The sequence below is a fragment of the Stylophora pistillata genome, chromosome 1 (assembly GCF_964205215.1).
Source record: "Stylophora pistillata chromosome 1, jaStyPist1.2, whole genome shotgun sequence".
Lineage (NCBI taxonomy): Eukaryota > Metazoa > Cnidaria > Anthozoa > Scleractinia > Pocilloporidae > Stylophora > Stylophora pistillata.
In genome coordinates, this window is record NC_142519.1 from 51454235 (window position 1) to 51474155 (window position 19921).

The window sequence follows — 19921 nt, forward strand, 5'->3', positions numbered from 1 at the left end:
ATTGAAACAGGTCATAAGTAAGTTTAGCACCTTCCTTAAAATTAAGAAATTTAGGGAACAATTTTTTTTTACGCTTACCTCTTTTGACCCCATTTACGGCTAACGGTTAAAATTTTTCAATTTTTACGGTTATCGACTAAATTTTTGGCCATTTTTTGCCTGTTGTCGCGTAAGCAAGCACGGTGACCCCATTTTTTTTATTGAATTTTTTTAGTGTTCATATCATGAATGTTAATTAAACCAAGTTTCAAAAAAGTTTGAAAGTAGAACAATTCTAAGGGAATTACCTTAAGTCACTTTAGGTCGACTTAAATCGCCTAAAGTTGCAATGTTCTTTTTGCCAATTTTGCTTAAGTCGCCTTAAATTGCCCAAAGTCGCCCAAAGTTACGGCGACTTAAGGCCCCAGAGTAGGCCTGAATTAGGAAACAAAATGTGCGTGCTAACAAGTCGTCTTGCGTACTCTAACGTTATGTTCACTGGAGTTAGCCAGTCGAAAGCAAGCATTTCCCGATTTTTTCTGCAACGGTGAATTCGTGCAAGGCATGCATTTTCTCGCGTTTACCGCCGCTTGGTTAATCGCTGTTCGACCCAATTAGTGCAAGTGACCCAACTGCCTGAGAGGACCCAATAAGCTCAATTTCCTCAAATGATCCACACGGCTCCAATAACTGAATTGCCTCAAATGACCCAATCGTTGTCAATATTCTAAATATTAGACAAGATATCCATTTGCGTTTTCATGGAGCAGAATAAAAAGCAGGAAATAATGATCACGATCGACGGACATCTTACATTCATGGCGTTGACCGTCAGCGTCTCTCGGATAAAACACTCAAAAATTGCATTGTTCGGACGCGTAGGAAAGTAGCAGGAAAACGTTCTGGAAAACGAACTATTCATTAGCCTCTCCTTGCAGCAAGAAAACAATGGAAGACCATCGCGTTTTCTTGTCGTTCACTATAAGTAGTTCTGTGTGAAAACGTTTGGAAAATGCAGCGCTTGTGCGCTCACGAAAATTACAGAAAAACATATAGAAAAACAATGTAAGTTGTTCACGAGTGTTTCTACAGAGTAGGCAAACAATAGACGAACAACAGTTTTTCATGGGTTAATCACGTTCGTTAGTGAATATGCGTGCTCGGGAAAACTATAAATAAAGGTTCTGGAAAACAAGCTATAAACTAGCGTTTTCGTGGAGCAGGAAAACAATCAACAAACATCATGATTCCGTGGGTGATTCTGCGGTAAAACGCTTGGAGACTGAAATCCAGCTCTCGTACGTTCGGGAAAACCATAGTAAAACGTTCAGGAAAACAACCTATACACTAGCGTTTTAGTGGAGTAGGAAAGCAATCACAAAGTAACATCATGTTTTCATGGCATTCACCGTTAGTTATTCTGTGGGAAGACGCTTGTAAAATGCAGGGTTCGCGCGTACAGGAAAACTATAGAAAACCATTCAGGAAAACAAGTTATTCATTGGTATTTTTCTGGTGCTGGATAAGATACAATGAACATAGTGCTTTTCTAGAGTTTTTCTGAGAATTTGCCCTCCGTTTCCAGATATCGGAAAACAGTATATTGCTGAATTTTTCAATCATTTAACATTTTGGACCTTGATACTCTTTTATTGTCAAGGCATAGATCTTTACCACAGTAACCAGGTTTGATCTCAAGGGCGTGAAGAGCGTGAAAAGGCCAGAAGTCCATCTTCAGAATATTATGTAGAATACAGAGATAAAAAATGTTGACGAATCGACATGATTCGCACGGATCGACTCCACTCGTCATTAAGAAGTCGATCCGTGTCACCGGGAGTCGATTACCAAAAGAAGATAATACATACTTAAGGGTTGACTTGGGGTATTCAGTGTTGACAAATCACAGAAGTAGACAATACACAAGTAAGCGTTAACTTGAGGTATTCAATGTTGACCAATTTTTATCATAGTATATTTTTAATACCTATTATTGAGATGTAATGCGCGCTTGATCATTTCATGAAAAGCGCGCAATATAAGAGTTTTATTATTATTACTATTATTATTATTATTTTGGGCAATAGCTTCCATTTAGCCGGAAGAAATTCTCCGATCATTGTCCGTTATTTGTTCCGAAAAATGAACAAACAGCGAGACTCGGGGAAAACTTCGAGCTTCAAGAAACATGTTGATGTGAACAATTACATTAGTAATTATCATCCCCGTATAGAACACGCTATTAACCTAGAGCACCTTCCTAGTACTTTAAACACAAGTTGACTCTGATTGGTTCACAAACTTAGGTAAAACCTGTAATTCTTGATATATCCTTTGCGTAGGTACTTATACAGCAATCAGATAGCAGAGCTACCACGTGGAGTCTTCAGCTACAACACCAAGTTGATTCGACTGTGAGTAAAAAACATGCATTGCTTATTTCAAGACACACATTTTTAAATGTCTTATACAGACCCAGTTACTCATGTGTAAAACATCTCAGCTCGCGTAGTTAATTGCCCAAGGGCTCATGAAACATGCAATGAGGATTAAAGCTCAAAAACTAATCCTTCTTATGTGCTTGAAAAATTGCTGGTTACTGGAGGCCTTACTAAGTTACCCGGAAGTAAGTTTACATTATTTACCTTACGTAATGAAAGCATGATGTGGTCTCTTAAATTGTATTAGAGTTTAAATAGCCTAGTTTTAATAACCCAGAAAATACATTAGATCAAGAATATATCCTGTTCGTAGTTACATTAATTTCAATCAAATAAAAGGGTTACCACCTGGAGTCTTCGATAACAACACTGAGTTAACTGTATTGTAAGTAATGCATTTATCAGTTCATATTTTACGCTACTGTACTACTGTTCAGAGAGACCCCTTTAAACGGACGTTCCAGGGTTCAAAACGCCGGCACTTAAAAAGAAATTTGAGTTTATTTGTATAATACAATAGATAAACTCTAACTTCCTCCTCCCTCCTCCCCTCTTTGACTCTTAAATATCTGCGTGGCTCACAAAAGCTTTTGGAACCGTCACAAAATCTGATGAGTTGGACCTAGCTGTTGGGCGAGTGCTAACCTATCCGCGGACAAAACTGTTATGCGATACCATGCAGCCAGTGTCTTGCTTATGAAGACAGGTTGGAACTAGTAGCGCGGGTACAACTGATCAGAAGTAGAAGCAAAAATCAAAGTAGTCGTGGTGCTGTAAACGATCACATAATTTGGTAAACATTGACTGGCTCTCGAAATGTATAGGGTGTCCAAAACTTTTTACAGAAAATTATCGGAAAAATGGAGATTTTCTTTGTCCAGATAGAAATTGACAAAAACAAATACACGAATGATAAACTGTTCAAGTTAAATCCAGGATATGCCCTCCTACTACAGACTTGAGACAACCATATGCAAGAGCTACCATCTGAAGTCTTCCAAAGCACAGCGACCATCAGTCATATATTATAATTATATGTACAATAACTTCCGTCAGGCCCGAAGAATGCTCCGATATTTGTGTGTTTAAAAAAGGAAAAAAAATCAACAGAGAGCGATGCTCGAAGGAAACTGCGAGCTTCAAGGAACAACTTATGTTATTAAAAAAACAAATATCCAGGCATATTGTCAAGTCAAATGGGTATATTGTGCTCATCATCCTTCAAATATTTTTAAAAGTGCAGACAATAAATCGTTTAAAACAGGTTATCGTCGAAAAAGCGGGTTAATTTTTCTGCACGTCATTAATCTATGAATTCGCCGTGAAATATTTTCTTTTAATCCGCAGATTAAAAATCAACTTCAACAAATGGTGAAAACCATAGCGCAAACTATTGAGTTTTGGATACAAGCGGGAGGTTGCTAAGCACAAAACTGAGAAGCGTAGGAGTCGCGCAAGGCGATAGCCGAGAGTAACGCTAGCTTCTTGAGTGCCTTGCAAACCACTCGAAAACATTGACTTGCTCTCGAAATATGTTGGGTGTCCAAAACATTTTACGGAAAATTATGGAAAAATTCAAATTTACGTTGTCCGGAATGTTTAACCTAAATCCGGGATATGTGCTCCATACACAGACTTTAGCAACCTGATAGAGAAGCTATTATAGTAATTATTAGTCCATTATCATAATTACATGAAGAACAGATTTTATTCTGCTTGACAGAATTGCTCTGATATTTGTCCATTATCTGAAGCCTGGATATACTTTAGGCTTAAACGGGATTCGAACTCGTGCCCCCCAGCGCTACTATCAACTGACATAAAGAGCCACACGTTGGAAGCGAGGCACAGTTTAGGAGGTTCTTCTTTCTCGTAGAGGGGACTCATATAATCCGTAATTAGGTAAATTCCATTTCATCGGCGGTATTGACAACGAAATAAAGCTTTATTACTAGGAGGTCAGCTAAAAATCTTAGCAATTGCCGAAAATAAGCCTGAAAAGAGGAAATTCATTCCTCAACCCGCACATTTACCAAAGCCTGGCTCCAAATTTTGAAAAAAATCTCATTCTCTTAGTTATCAATTGCATTACTTTCAGCCCATATTTTCATCCAGTTTAAGGTAACAATATGAACCCAGGAGATTATAACCAATAAACCAATAAACTGTTCATATCCTAGTTATTAAAAGGACATATTTAACTTTATCTTCATATTACGGTTCTTTTTTTTTTCTTTCACCATCTGATTTCAGTCATTATTAATCCCTGTAGGTTTCAAAATAGGTCAGAGGAACACCTTTCATGGGCCTTTTTCCCCTAATGCAAGCAACGTAAAAAATTATCGAATTGTACTTCTTACATTCGGAAACTCAGCCATTCTAAAAGATGGTGTCAGAATTATAGTTCTCCGAACTCAAGCTCCATCTCGACCTCAGTTGCTCTAAAGGACTTAAAATGTGTGTTTTTTTTTACGATGCTTAGACTTATTACACTTCTTGTTTGTCGGTTCCACACCAGGGAATAACTCTTTTCCCCATGTTTCTGGTTTCTCACTTTTTGCCGTGCAAAAATAAATAACCTGAACTTTCCCTCCCCCAAGCCTATATAGTCTCATAGCCCTTTAATATTTACTTGGCTTAAAAACCGATTACGATGCAACAACATTTCATGACTTGAACCATTCCAGCTAATACAAATCAAGGTTTAGAAAAAACTTTTTTACAACATCACATGTTCAATCGTCTTAATTTATTCAAAAGCATCATAAGAAATATGTTAATGTGAACAATCACGTTAGTAGTTATCATCCGCGTATAGAGAAAGCTATTGACTGAATGTCTATTTCATGACAAACCGAGAGCACCTTCTCAGTATTTTCAACGCAAAGTTGACTCTGATAGCCGAGAGAAAGTTTAGATTCTCGAGTCCACCATTACTAGACCTTGGCAACCTGAATAGCTTTTGGTCAGCTTGAAAAAAACGCTCTGATATTTGGCCATTATCTGAAGCATGGATATACTTCAGGCTTGAACGGAATTCGAACCCGTGCCTCCCAGACACTAATTAAGCGCTACTACCAAGTGAGCACCAGGGCCACACATTGGAAGCGAGGTACAGTTGAGAGGGTTCACCTTTCTAGTGGAGGGGAGTCATATAACTTGTAATTAGGTAATTTCTAAAAATTTAGCAATTTCCGTAAATAAGCTTGAACGAGATGGTTCTTTTTTCATCTTATTTTAATCATTTTAAATCCCAGTAATCCCAGTAAGTATTAAAACAGGTCGGAGGAACACCTTTCGAAAGCTTTTCCCCTAACGGAAGCAATGTATAAAATAATCACATTAGCCTTCTTACCTTCAGAAACTCAGCCATTCGAAAAGATGGTGTCAGAGTTATAGTTTTCCGAACTCCTGCTCCGTCTAGACTTTAGTTGCTTTAAAGGAATTAAAAAAAAATTTTAAATGATTTTTAGACTTACTACACTACTCTATTGTCAGTTCCGCACCAGGGGATAACTCGTTTCCCCTAGTTCCTGCATGGTTTCGCAAGGGGCTTCCCCTAACGCAAACAATGTAAAAAATAATCGACTTGGACTTGTTATATTCAAAATCTCAGCCATTCGAAAAGATGATATGGTGTCAGAATTATAGTTCTCCGAACTCCAGCTCCATCTAGACCTTTGTTGCTCTAAAGGACTTAAAATGTGTTTTTTTTTGTCGGTTTTTACTCTTTTGTCGGTTCCACACCAGGGGAGAACTCTTTTCCCCATGTTTCTGGTTTCTCACTTTTTGCCGTGCAAATATAAATAACCTCAACTTTCCCTCCCCAAAGCCTATATAGTCTCATAGCCCTTTAATATTTACTTGGCATAAAAACCGATTACGACGCAACAACATTTTATGACTTGAACCATTCCAGCTAATACAAATCAAGCTTCAGAAAAAACTGGTTTACAATATCACATGTTGAATCGTCATACTTTATTCAAAAGCATCACAAGAGATATGTTGATGTGAACAATCACGTTAGCAGTTATCATCCACGTATAGAGAAAGCTAATAACTGAATGTCGATTTCATGACAAACCGAGAGCACCCTCTCAGTATTTTCAACACAAGTTGACTCTGATAGCCGAGAGAAACTTTAGATTCTCGAGTGCTTAGCAAACCATTCAAAAACATTGACTGGCTCTCGAAATATGTCAGGTGTCCAAAAAGTTTTACGGAAAATTATCCCAATAGTTAAATTTACGTTGGCCAGAAGAAAATGACACGACAGAAATATACGGTATGTAAAATGATTAACCTAAACCCAGGATATGTCCTCCATCAACAGAGTTATGGAACCTGATAGAAGAGATATCACAGCAATTATCAGCCATTTACCATAATTAAATGAAGAATAGCTTTTATTCGGCTTGAAAGAAATGCCCTGATATTTGTCTAGTATCTGAAGCCTGGATATACTTCAGGCTTGAACGGGACTTGAACCCGTGCCCCCCACATACTAATTCAGCGCTACTACTAACCGGGTAACAGAGCCTCACGTGGAAAACGAAATACAGTTGAGAGTGTTTTTCTTTCTAATGGAGGGGAGTCATGAAATTTTGTAATTAGGTAAATTTCATTTTATCGGTGTCATTGAATCAAATAAAGCTTTATTACCATCAGGTGAGCGAAATTTCAGCAATTGCCGAAAATAAGCCTGAAGAGAGAAATATCATCCTTCAACCATCTAAAGTTTGCCTCGTTCCAAGCTGGTTTACAACATCACGTGTTCAATCCTCTTACTTTATTCAAAAGGATCATAAGAGATATGTTGATGTGAACAATCACGTTAGTAGTTATCGTTCACGTATAGAAATTGTTATTGACTAAGTCTCTATTTCATGATTAACCAGGAGCGCCTTCTCAGTATTTTCAACACAAGTTGACTACGATAGCCTAGAGAAACTTTAGATTCTCGAGTGCTTAGCAAACCATCGAAAAACATTGACTGGCTCTCGAAATATATCGGATGTCCCAAAAATTTAACGGAAACTTAATGCAAAATTTGAATTTACGTTGGGCAGAAGAAAATGGCAAAACAAAAATATACGACTAGCTCCCCATGCTATTTGCGGGCGTGAACGGTCTTTATGAACATGAAAATTTGCTTGACAACCGATTAATGTTGATATCTTTAAAACGCGTAGATTAGATTAATAATAATTAGATTAATAATAATAATAGTTAAGTAGATGTCAGTACAACTTATGAAGTTTAAAGGTCTAATAAAGGTACTCCAGTTAACCTAAGTACAGAATATGTCCTCCATCAACAAAGTTAAGCAACCTGATAGAGGAGCTATCACACCAATTATCAGTCACTACTCATAATTACATGAACAATAGCTTTCATTCGGATTGAAAGAAATGCCCTGATATTTGTCCATTATCTAAAGCCAGGACATGCTTCAGGCTTGAACGAAACTCGAACCCGTGTCTCCCACACACTAATTCAGCCCTACTACCAAGTGAGCTACACAGCCACATGTTGGAAGCGAGATACAGTTGAGATGGCTCTTCTTTCTAGTGGAGGGGACTCATATAATTTGCAATTAGGTAAATTTCATTTGATCGGCGGCATTGACAATGAAATGAAGCCTGCTGTGTATGTAACGCATGTTTATTAAATACTTATTTCTGCGGAGTTCGGTTTAGCCTCTATTTTCGGTATCGGATTTTTTACGCAGATAATGTGAGTATCTTTTGGAATAACAGCATCAAAATTATTCAAATGCTATTTAATGTGAGATGATAAATAACCATCAAAGTGCACAGTCCCGAGTTTTTTTATGAAAAAAGTCACATTTTGACAACGATCGGAAGTTTTTTTTTTGAAGCCAGAACAGGAAACATCTCTGATAGGTCTTATAAGGGCAGAAGATGTCCTACAGCAGCGGAGCGCACGTCAGTAAGCATAAATGAAATACTGGAGAATTTGTAATTGCCAGCATTTATTTATGCTCTTACGTAGAATGCTCTTCAGGAACGTTTCCTTTGGGCCATGAGACGTTTTTACTCTTAACATCGATTTTCGGCTATCTCTTCGTAGAAGAGATCAAAGAATATTTCTTGAATTCTGGGCGTAGAATTCCACCCTTACGCTCCCTCAGAAAAGAATTGGCATCCAGGAGATGACTTAAGGAGATCCTGATATTAACAGGCTGGACTGATTTGCCAAACAACATGACATCGACTGAGCCAACGCTAAGGGTTTATAAAACAAGTGCGTTGCTGATGACAAGATGGTCAAAGCTGACAGCAACTTGGCGGGCAAGACGACCCTGATGGAGCAAATAACAAAGAAAATTATTCAAGCTAAGAAACCAGTCAGGTTGTGAAATGAGCAATCAACCCATAATTAATAAACCTCATTATTAAACGTTCTCAAAAATGTACCAATTTCAACGTGAATATCACGTCTCTTAGCACACTCTAACGTCGTTCGAGCTGTAAAACTTCAATCTCTTACGCGCGATTTCTTTTAAAAAACTGAAAGCATAAAATCAAAGCATTGTTTCTTTATCTTACTAATTCATTGACGTATCTACATTGCTCATGTCCACATCCTTTTGAGAGTGCCTCCTCCTGATACTCTCAGGCCTTGTCATATTTACCAAGTGATCTGCACAATGTTCTTAGGTTTCCGTCTCTTGTTGCTTCTCCTCCTTTATCGCTTATAGTTTAGATGAAATACGAACACATAGTATGTTCAGGAGAGGGTTGTTCACTGGTTGAAACAGTTCGTTTGGAGTTGTGATTTGTTGGGTTGTGGTTTGTTGAGGCGTTCCCCAAACTTGCCCCAGAAGGAGTTTAACATCAATAAAGCCACCGTGTTACGACCTGGGTTCTTCTGAATCTGCTCAGAAACTAACTTGATTTTCTCCCGCTCCTTATATTCTCGCACATACCGGGCCTTGAGTTCTCGCATTGTCACCCACGATGGTCAACGGCTAGCCTCTTGATTAATTATCGGTCAAGTGTTGACACAATTGGCAAAACGTCTCTTTGCTCTTTGTTCTTTGGGAAAGTTCCCAAAGTTCTCCTATGGTGCGATCGGGATGTTCACAGACTTGACCGCGATCTGGAAAGCACCTAGGACATCCCTGCCAAACGCAACCATAAAACTCGCGAATGGTACTTGTACAAGTATCATATCTATCCATGTAAATAACGAGCTGAACTCAAGTTTTATTCAGAAAATGTTTTGCCATTCTTCCCCCCCTTTACAGGAAGTCAATTACCATAACTTATCCAGTGCTTCCCAATAGAGATAATTGCGTAATCTATCGTTCTTATAAGCTTTTTAGTGAAATTGCTGAACTGCAGAAACTCGGCCATTCGAATATATAATTTAAGAGCTCTACTCCTAAGAACTCCAGGTCCAGCCATTCCTAGTTAAATTTTTTCTGACCAAATTGAAAAATGATGCTCAAAAGAACACAGTGATATAAACCACACTCTGAGAATTATGATTACCCTTTCAGCTTTGCCAATTTCGTTACTTGTATAGAAACCAAATCAAGGAGTTACCACCTGGAGTTTTCAATGACAGCTCCGAGTAGACTCACCTGTACATAACACACTCAGCCGTCAATATCTGATAGGTTTTCCCAGATATGACCATACAATCTCCTTATTCATGATAGTAGAAGAACCAAGTGAAGTCCAGTTCGGTCTGTAATCATAGAAGAGATTAGCAATATAGGACAACCGCGAAGCAAGAAGTTCTGTTACCAATTGATCAAAACTATGACAAAATTGGAGAAAGTGAATACACATCGCTTTTAGATTTTCATATAAAAGCAACAATTAACTCGGCGAAGTCCACGGCAACAGCTTATCTTTCTTTTGTGCTTAAGAAATTGCTGGCTACCAGCAGCCGCGCTAAGTTACTCGGAAGCGAGTTAGCGCTATTTAACTTTGATAATGAAAGTATGCTATGGTCTCTTTAAATCTCATCAGGGTTATTATAAACTTAAGTTTAATAACCCAGAAAAGACATAAGATTGAGGAGATATCCTTTTCGTTGTGACTTGGACGACAACCAAACAGAAGAGCTATCACCTGGAGTAAGCCATTCGAAAAGACATTGCAAAACTCAAAATTTTCTCTGACCAGACAGAAACTGGGACAACAAAATTACATGGACCATAAAATTGATGTTTAACCTAAATTTAGGATATATTCTCCATCTACCGTGAGACTTGAGACAACCCGATGAAGGAGTTACCATCTGAATTCTTCCAAAATACATATATCAACAATAGCTTCCGTTTGCCTCGAAGAAATGCGCCGATATTTGTCCGTTATCTGTTCTGCAAAATGAACAGAGAGCGAGGCTCGAGGGGAAACTGTGAGCTTCAAGGAACAACTGATGTTAAAAAAAATGATAACAGAAAAAAACACTCAGGCTTATTGTTAGGTCAAACGGGAATATTGTGTTCATCCTCCTTCAAATATTTAATTAAGTGTGTTTAATAAGCCATTTAGAAACGTATTGAAGAAAACGAAAGCTAATTTAAGAGTATTTAAGCTCAGGGGTCTTCGAAAGCGATAATACGCGATTAAAAGAGAGTGGAATGATTTTTAGAGCGTGTCAGTTAATCAGAGGTGAGTATCTTTTTTCATTAGTTACAGGTGACTTGAATAAGATTTCTTGACTATCACTGGTGACCAATCCCGCCCTCTTAGGGCACCTAATTTATTTGCATTTGCAAACACATTTTCATGACTGGTAACGATAAAGTAATGTTGGAAAAAGTTTTTCACTAATAACACAATCAACAAACTGCGTTGCGATTTATTTGGTTCATCCGTCACGCTGCAAGAGTTGCAAGTAAAAAAAAAAACATCTATTGTCTGTTTCATGACACATTTTTAAGCGACTAATACAGATGCTCTCACACCCTTGATTGGCAGGATTGGAATCCCATTCTCATTGTTATCAATCCCACTACTTAAAAAAAAAGGGGGTTGGAGGAACACAATTTCCGTTATATCAATCAATTATATTCAACCCATATGATCACCCAGTCCAAGGTGATAGTATCAGTCCCAATTAATATTAAAAAAAAAGATTGTTGAGAACGTTATATTGACCTTAATCTTAAAATCACGACTTTGTATTTTACCAATCGTAACTAATCCCACCAAGTTTCAGAACAAGTTAGTGGATCACCTTTCATGTCGTTTTTCCCCTAACAAAAGCAATCACAATAAAAAATAGTCGATTTCTTGGCATACAAGGTAGGCGCATGCTGCAGTGAAGGAAATGGGTCATTCAAATAAATGATTTAATAATTGTTGCTTCGAGCTGGGAGGGACTTCATAAAACGTTTTAAATGATGATAAGAGTACTACAGTACTCTCTTCTCAGTCCGAGACCAGTAGTAACTGTTTTTCCCAATTCCTTCTTTTGCTCTTGTCCCGTGCGAAAATAGATAAATCTCAGCCACCTCGCCCCACCTCGCCCCAGTCGCCCCTATTTATTTTCTTAGGACACTCCATAGTCCTTTAGTAATATCTGCGTGAGACAGAAGCCGATGGCGATGTGATTATAATTAATGACATAAATTATTAGAGCTAGTACAAATCAAGTCTTAGACATAACTGGTTTACAACATCACGCACAACATATCATAGACCATACCTTTCTAAACGTATCAAACATGCAGATATTTTCCGAGGTTTTAAGAAATGCAGAGCCAAACATCTTTGGAAGAATAAAAGATAAGACATCCTAAGGAGGAAAAATGCATCTTCCCCTTTTCTCCAGAGGGAAAAGCTAAGCAACAATGTAAGGGGACTTCATGACACTTTTAAAATGGTATTTTAAACCCACTCCTAGTTTAGTTTATCTAACCCGATTAAAAAAAAAAAATGTTGAAAAGGACAGACAACATAGACTCACTCTAAGACCGCCTTTCTTGACATGTCAGTTACGAAGGAACCAGAGAGACGCCTGAACACCATGCAGTGTCTACAGAATACCAAATCACACTGACTAGTACTTTGCGTATGATTCACACCACGCTTGATCAGTGGAGCCCGATATTGTCTGACCGGGCGAAGTGCCTTGTAAAAAAACCGTCAGTCATCTACGAGGAAAAGGAACATTTGTCATCAGTTCTTGTTTCCAACAGCTATCCCTCCTCCTTTGTACAGAAGGTCGCGACAAAGAAAAAAAATAAATAAAGAAGATAAAAAAATTATAATAATAACAATAAGAGACTCTCCCGTGAGCAGAGAGCCCGTTAGTTTATGTAACCCAATTTAAACAAACAAACAAAAAAATTATCAAAAGGGGAAATAACATAGACTCACTGTAGGAATCATGATTATACACTAAGGAGCGATCTTAGGTTCAGTTTTGTTCATTTCTTAGGAAGTTAAATGGAAATCAAATCAAGAAGCTACCAGCTGGAGTCTTCAAGAACAACTCCGAGTTGACTGAACTGTAAGTGAGACATTCATAAGTTAACATTTGATGGATTCTTTAGGATACATAGGATGCTTTAACAGAAATGTGATCTCAATCCTAATAATCCCACTAAGTTTCAAAACAAGTCAAAGGAACACCTTTTATGGGGTGTTTCCCCTTAGAAAAGCAATCATGAGAGATAATGATCGATTTGGACTTTTTGCATACAATGAATCTATATCCCGAATTGAAAGAAAATGGGCCGTTCGACAAGATGCTTTAAGAACTGTTTCTTCGAACTGCGAGCGACTTTATGAACCCTTTCAAAGGATGTGTAGACATGCTACAGTATTCTTTTCTCATTCCGACACCGGGGGTAGCTGTTCACCCCATTTATTGGCTTTGCTCTTTTCCGGTGCGAAAATCTCAGCCCCCTCGACCCAGTGCCTATTTATTTTTCCTGGAAAGTTTTGCGTAAGGAGTTAAAGTTATTGTTATTTGTTAGGTCCTTAGCGAGTTAGCGTCCCTATCCAAAAGTGCGGAGAAAAATTGTAAATACGAGAGAGTGTTACGTCATAGCAACAATGCTTAAGATGTACGACTTTATTCTTAAATCCAGAGAAAATCTTCCTGTTGGGATTGGGTAACAAATCAGATTGCAGAAGACGTCTTTCCTTTTTTGAATTTTACATGATAATTTTCGTCTTCCCTGTTGTATTATTTTTGTGTTCACGCGCAGCGCACATGATTTTACAAGTTAGTCAATCAGGTCAAAGAACGTTAACCTTGCCATTGGAAACTGACGTGGTCAATTTTTCTCGGGGATCCTTTGTTGTTCTGTTTTAATGGAGTTGTTTACTGTTTTTGAGTTTTCGTGCAAGTCAATTTGTTGTCCCCCAGTTTGAAATTCTAAGAAGTTTCTCAAAATCCGAATGTTGAGGATACTTTAACACATATTTGACTAATACATACTTCTGCGGAGTTTGGACTCTAGCCTCTTGTTTCGTTATTGATTTTTCACACAGATAAAGGGGGTACCTTTTGGGGTGTTCTATGACAGCACCAAAAATTATCCAAGTGCTAGTTAACAACTATTGTACGAGAGCAAGTCGAATATGAGATGATAAATAATCTAAAAAGTGCATAACCCCGAGTTGTTTATAAAAATTCCACATTTTGACAACGAACGAAAGTAAAAAGCTACTTTCTTTCCGAATGGAGCATGGGTAGTTCCATTAGCTTCAGCTCAAGTTCTTTAGCCCTTTTCTAGTAACAGTGTTTGAGCTAGTGCTAACCGCTGGAATTCGCCTTTCCCAGTACACATATAAACAAAACCCAGACACCTGCTCACCTGTTTACCCGTATCACAGCCCTTTAGTATCTTTTTGACTCACAGAACATTGACGACACTACAAAGCTTTAAGAAATAAACCTGTAGGGCGAGTAAAAAGCTACCCCAGGGAATTAAAATTGGTTCACAACATCTTGTTCTGGTATCAGAAGACACGAAGACTGGTAAAAACCGGTACGATTGGCAAGATTGAATATAAACGTATGGCAAGAGTCAATATAGTGTTGGGAACGATTATGTCGCTAAAACACTGCTACCTTGTAAACTCCTTTGGGTTTCTGTTCTATGTCAACCTTTGACACTCACTATTTTAACCATAGACTGACTCTGAACCTGAAATATTAATTTAGAACAGACCGTAAATTCAACATTTCTCCGTGATATTAAATTCGAGAAAACTCGTTGAAATGCATTTTTCGGCGTTTTACCACTGATCGGTTAACCTATGGAAAATACCATGTATTCTCCCATTCACAGCCGTTTTGCGCAATAAGGACCCTAAAACAAGACTTCATGTCAAATTTCAGCCAAATTGGTGAAATGAAGTGGCCGACGAAAGTTCGAAGGTTACAGACAGTCGCACTTAACTATCACTGGTGACCAATTCCTCTTTCTTAGGGCATCTACTTCGTATGCAATTGCGAGCGCATCTTCATGACTGGTAACAATAAAGTAATCTTAGAAAAAAAAATTTAATTTATAGCACAATCAAGAAACTACGTGATTTATTTGGCAACAGTTGCAAGTAAAAAAGCATCCGTTGTCTGCTTCACGACACACATTTTTAAGCGACTAATACAAATCCTATCACACGCCTGATTGGCGAGGTTTGAAATCCCTTTCTTATTATTATCAATCCCACTACTTGAAAATAAAGGGGTCGGAGGAACACAATTTTCGCAATATTAATCAAATCAATTCAACTCATATGATCGCCCACCAATCTTAACTAATCCTACTAAGTTTCAAACAAATTAGGGCATCACCTTTCATGTTGTTTTCCCCTAACAAAAGCAGTCACAACAAAAAATAGTCGATTCGGATTTCTCGGCATACAAGATACGCGCATGCTGTACTGAAGAAATGGGTCATTCGAGAAAATGATTTAAGAATTGTTTCTTCGAGTTCCCGGGGACTTCATAAAACGTTTTAAATGATGATAAGAGTACTAAAGTACTCTCCTCTCAGTCCGAGACCAGGGGTAACTGATTTTCTCAGTTCCTTGTTTTCTTCTTGTCCCTGGCGAAAATAGATAAATCTAAGCCCCCTCGCCCCAGTAACTATTTGTTTTCTTAGGACACTCCATAGTCCCTTAGTAATATCTGCGTGAGACAAAAGCCGATGGCGATGTGATTATAATTTATATATGACCTAAATTATTAGAGCTAGTACAAGTCAAGCCTTAGATATCAAATGTATCAAGCGCGCAGATATTTTCCGTAGTTTCAAGAAATGCTCAGTCCGAAATCTTTGGCAGGGTAGAAGATAAACCATCCTAAGGAGGAAAAATGTAACTTCCCCTTTTCTCCAGAGGGAAAACCGAAGCAACAGCATAAGGAGACTTCACAACACTTTTTGAATGGTATTTTAAACCAATTCAACTTTAGTTTATCTCACCCAATTTAAACAAAAAAATGGTTAGAAAAACAAATAACAGACTCACTCTAAGAAAGTCTTTCTTGACACGTCAGCTACGAAGGAACCAGAGAGGCCCTGAACACCATGCAGTGTCTACAGAACACCTACTCACCCTGATCGGTACTTAGCATATGATTCACACCACCCTTGATCAGTGGAAAGCGGTATTGCATAACGGGGCGAAGCGCCTTTGACAAAACCGTCAGTCATCTCCGAGAAAAAGAAACATTTATCATCAGTTCTTGTTTCCAACGGTTATCCATCCTCCTTTGTACAGAAGGTCACGACGAGCAGAGAGCCCGTTAGTTTATCTAACCCAATTTAAACTGCGGAGTTTCGACCCTAGCCTCTTGTTTCGTCATAGGATTTTTTACACAGAAAATTGGGGTACTTTTCGGGTGTTTAATGACAGCACCAAAATTATCCAAATGCTAGATAACAATTACTTTACGTTGAAACGCATTTTCCTACGTTTTACCCTTTACATGTATTGCTGATGGGTTAACGTATGAAAAATACCATGTATTCTGCCATTCACAGCCGTTTTGTGCTTTCTAACGTTATGTTCACTGGAGTTAACCAGAAAGCATGCATTTTCCGGTGTTTTCTGCAACGGTGAATTCGTGCAAGGCATGCATTTTCCCGCGTTTACCGCCGCTCAGTTAATCGCTGTTCTACCCAATAAGGGCAAGTGACCCAACTGCCTGAACCACCAAAATCACCCGATAAGCTCAATTTCCTCAAATGGTCCAAACGGCTCAAATGACTGAATCCAAATGACTGACCCAATCGGGGTCAGTCTTCTAAATACTAGGCAAGATATCCACTGGCGTTTTCATGGAGCAGGATCAAGGGCAGGAAATAATGATCACAATCGACGAACATCTTGTTTTCAGGGCGCTGACCGTCATTATTTCCCCCAAAAAACTCTAAAAATGCATTGCCCGGACGCGTTCGAAAACAGCTGAGAAAAGCTCCGGAAAACAAACTATTCATTAGCGTTTCTATGAGGCAAGAAAAAAATCGACGAACATCGTGTGTTCTTGCCGTTCATCATAAGTAATTCTGCGTGAAAACTGTTGGAAGATGCAGCGCTCGTGCGCTCATGAATACTGCAGAAAATCGAACAGGAAAACAGTGCAAGCTGTTCACGAGCGTTTCAATACGGCAGGAAAACAATAGACGAAGAACACGTCTTCATGGCCTAATCACGGTTGTTAGTAATTCTGTGAGAAAACACCCGGCAAATGGAGCGTTCGCACCCTTAAGAAAACTATAGAAAAACGTTCAGGAAGACAAGCCATACACTCGCGTTTTTGTGGAGCAGGGAAACAATCGACAAACATCATGTTTTCATGGCATTCACCATAAGTTATTCTGTGAGAAAACGCTTGGCAAGTGCTGCGTCCGTGTGCCTGGGAAAAATATAGAAAAATGTTCAGGAAAACAAGCTATACACTAGTATTCTCGTGGAGCAGGAAAACAATCAACAAACATCATCAAAGGTTGTGAATATATGAAAGTCATATATTTGAACTGTGGTCAAAGAACGAGTATGAGAGCGATCTTTGCAGTAACGAACACCACTTAAGCAGTTGATTAAGCACTTCATGGGTTTATTACGAACCAACCTAATGACCAGCTCCCAGTTGGCTTGTTAGCCCAGTTGGTGTAGCACTGCACCAGTATCGTAGAGGTTATGGGTTCGTACCCTATAGAGGTCAGAATATTTTACAGCCCTCATTTTCACTACTGCTTCAGTAGTGTTCGTTACTGCGAAGATCGTTCTTATACCCGTTCTTTAACCGCAGTTCAAATATATGACTTTCGTATTTTCAGAAACGTTGATTCATCAATTTGCGACGGGTTTATTACAAACCAAACTAATGACCAGCTCCTAGTTGGCTTGTGAGCTTAGTTGGTAGAGCACTGCACCTGTATCGCAGAGATCATGGATTCGAATCCCGTACAGGCCTGAATTTATTTCAGGCCTCATTTTCACTACCGCTTAGGAGTGAGTGTCCACAAAAATAAAAAATTGAGCGGCAAATTTAAAAATTTCAGAATCGCCCAAACTTTGGCTATTAGTAGTCCTTATTGAACTATCTATCGCTATGGGGTTGATTTGTCAAATGGTGTTTTCTTTCGGCAGAAAACGGATGATACCCAATTTCAGGGCTAAGTATTGCAAAATTAGGCTAAAAAATTAGCCATCTTGAAGCTGATGGCTTGCCGTAACTATAAATCCAGAGGACATCCACTTGGAATCAGATTATTTTGCAATGTTTGCAGGTTTCATATTATAATTCCTATGACATTTGAAAAACAATAAGGTATTGAGTGAGACCTGAAAGGAAGCCCTCTGTTTTTCCATGGAAATAACTAGTAAACTTCAAAAAATAATTTACCCTACTTTCTTTATCACAAATCAAATGAAAATTTTTATTTGGAATGCAGAAGAGATGGGATGTTAGCTGATAAAAATTTTTTTTCTGGGGAATTTAGGTTGTGCTAGGTGAAAGTGTACTCAAAATTGCAATTTTTCGGGAAATCAAACAAGAGAGTGCGTGACAGACCGTGATAGACAGCTCTCTCATTCCAGCCCAAAGCCCAAAACTGGAAAAAAATATATCTTCTTGTTGTTGCGGAGTTTTGTTATTTATTACTTTCTTGAGAAAATACAGCAGCTAATGGAATGCTTGTTTTATCACTAACTTGTACAATATTTTAATGTGAACAGTGCATAATTATGCAGCACATTTACAGTATTTTCTCAGGTGAATGATGCTGTTTTACCGGTACAGGAGTTAATTAATTGCTACCATTTCCACTTTTAGAGCAGCCGACAGCTGGAGATAGTTTATATTTTAAAGAATCAAGATTTCATCACTGATCACAAGGGGCCATGCAATTGTTGATCTGAAAGCCTTGAAATGAACTATTTATCATTGTTGTTATGGTTGCTAATCATAAACAAGTTGTGAACCAATTCAATTATAGGGAAATTTTCCCACGGCCTGTCGCACGTTATACAACTCAGCAATGGCGTTCCCATGCTCCTTTCAGAGAATAACTGGAAAAGACTGCTCGTTTGATAGGTTAGGTAAAAGCAAGAGCCTTGAAATCGTTACTTTACACAATTGCTCAAAGGATATTTCGAGTCATTGTTCTCACTGGTCATTTTCTGGATTGAAAACTGAAAGTGAAATTATACTTGCTAGAGTGGGTATTTTCCGCGAGGACTAGACGCAGAGCTTAGACACAATCTGCCCTCACCACCGGCGTAAAATCGGACCTGGGTGGCGGCGAAACACTTCCACGTGCTGTGTGCCACAAATCTTATCCCAACATGGAGAAAATAGAAAAGCGGATCGAGGAGTTTCGAAAATGGTGATTTAATTCTCAGGTTCATGTTTTCAAAAGCTCCGCTGTCCCTGACCACTGTAGAGCATACGCTCTGAGTGATCCTGACGACCCAAATTATTCTTTGACTTGCGGCCACGCCCATTGTGACAGCTGTGACCGCTGCTTGCTTGTCTCGTCTGTAATGAGGGAGATTGAGGAAGGCTTAGAAACGGTTGAATGCTCGGACAATGAAAGAGAAGAACTGTCTTTTTTTTTATTTCCCAGCCCAAACAGAGCATTGAATGCTAAAAAGCCCATTTATTACGGTCTATAAATCAGGATGAATGCAGACTTGACATCATGAGCGGCCTCAGCGCCCCACCCATTTTTCTAGTACTTGACTGGGTGATAATATAACTTCCACGTAAGTTCTGGGAAAGCCAGTTGGATTGGTTTGGTAAAAAAGGTATATCGTGGCATATAGCAGTGTCGATTAAATGCAAAACCGGAGAAATGGAGATGATGACATTCGTTCATGTGTTTGACAGTGCTATCACCCAAGACAGTAGCTCGGTGTCAGCCATGCTTGATGACGTCTTCATTCAACTGAATACTATTACGCCAGAACTACAGACCATCTATATTCGAGGCAACAACGCTGGATGTTATCATTGTGCGCAGACTCTGATTACAGTTCCTC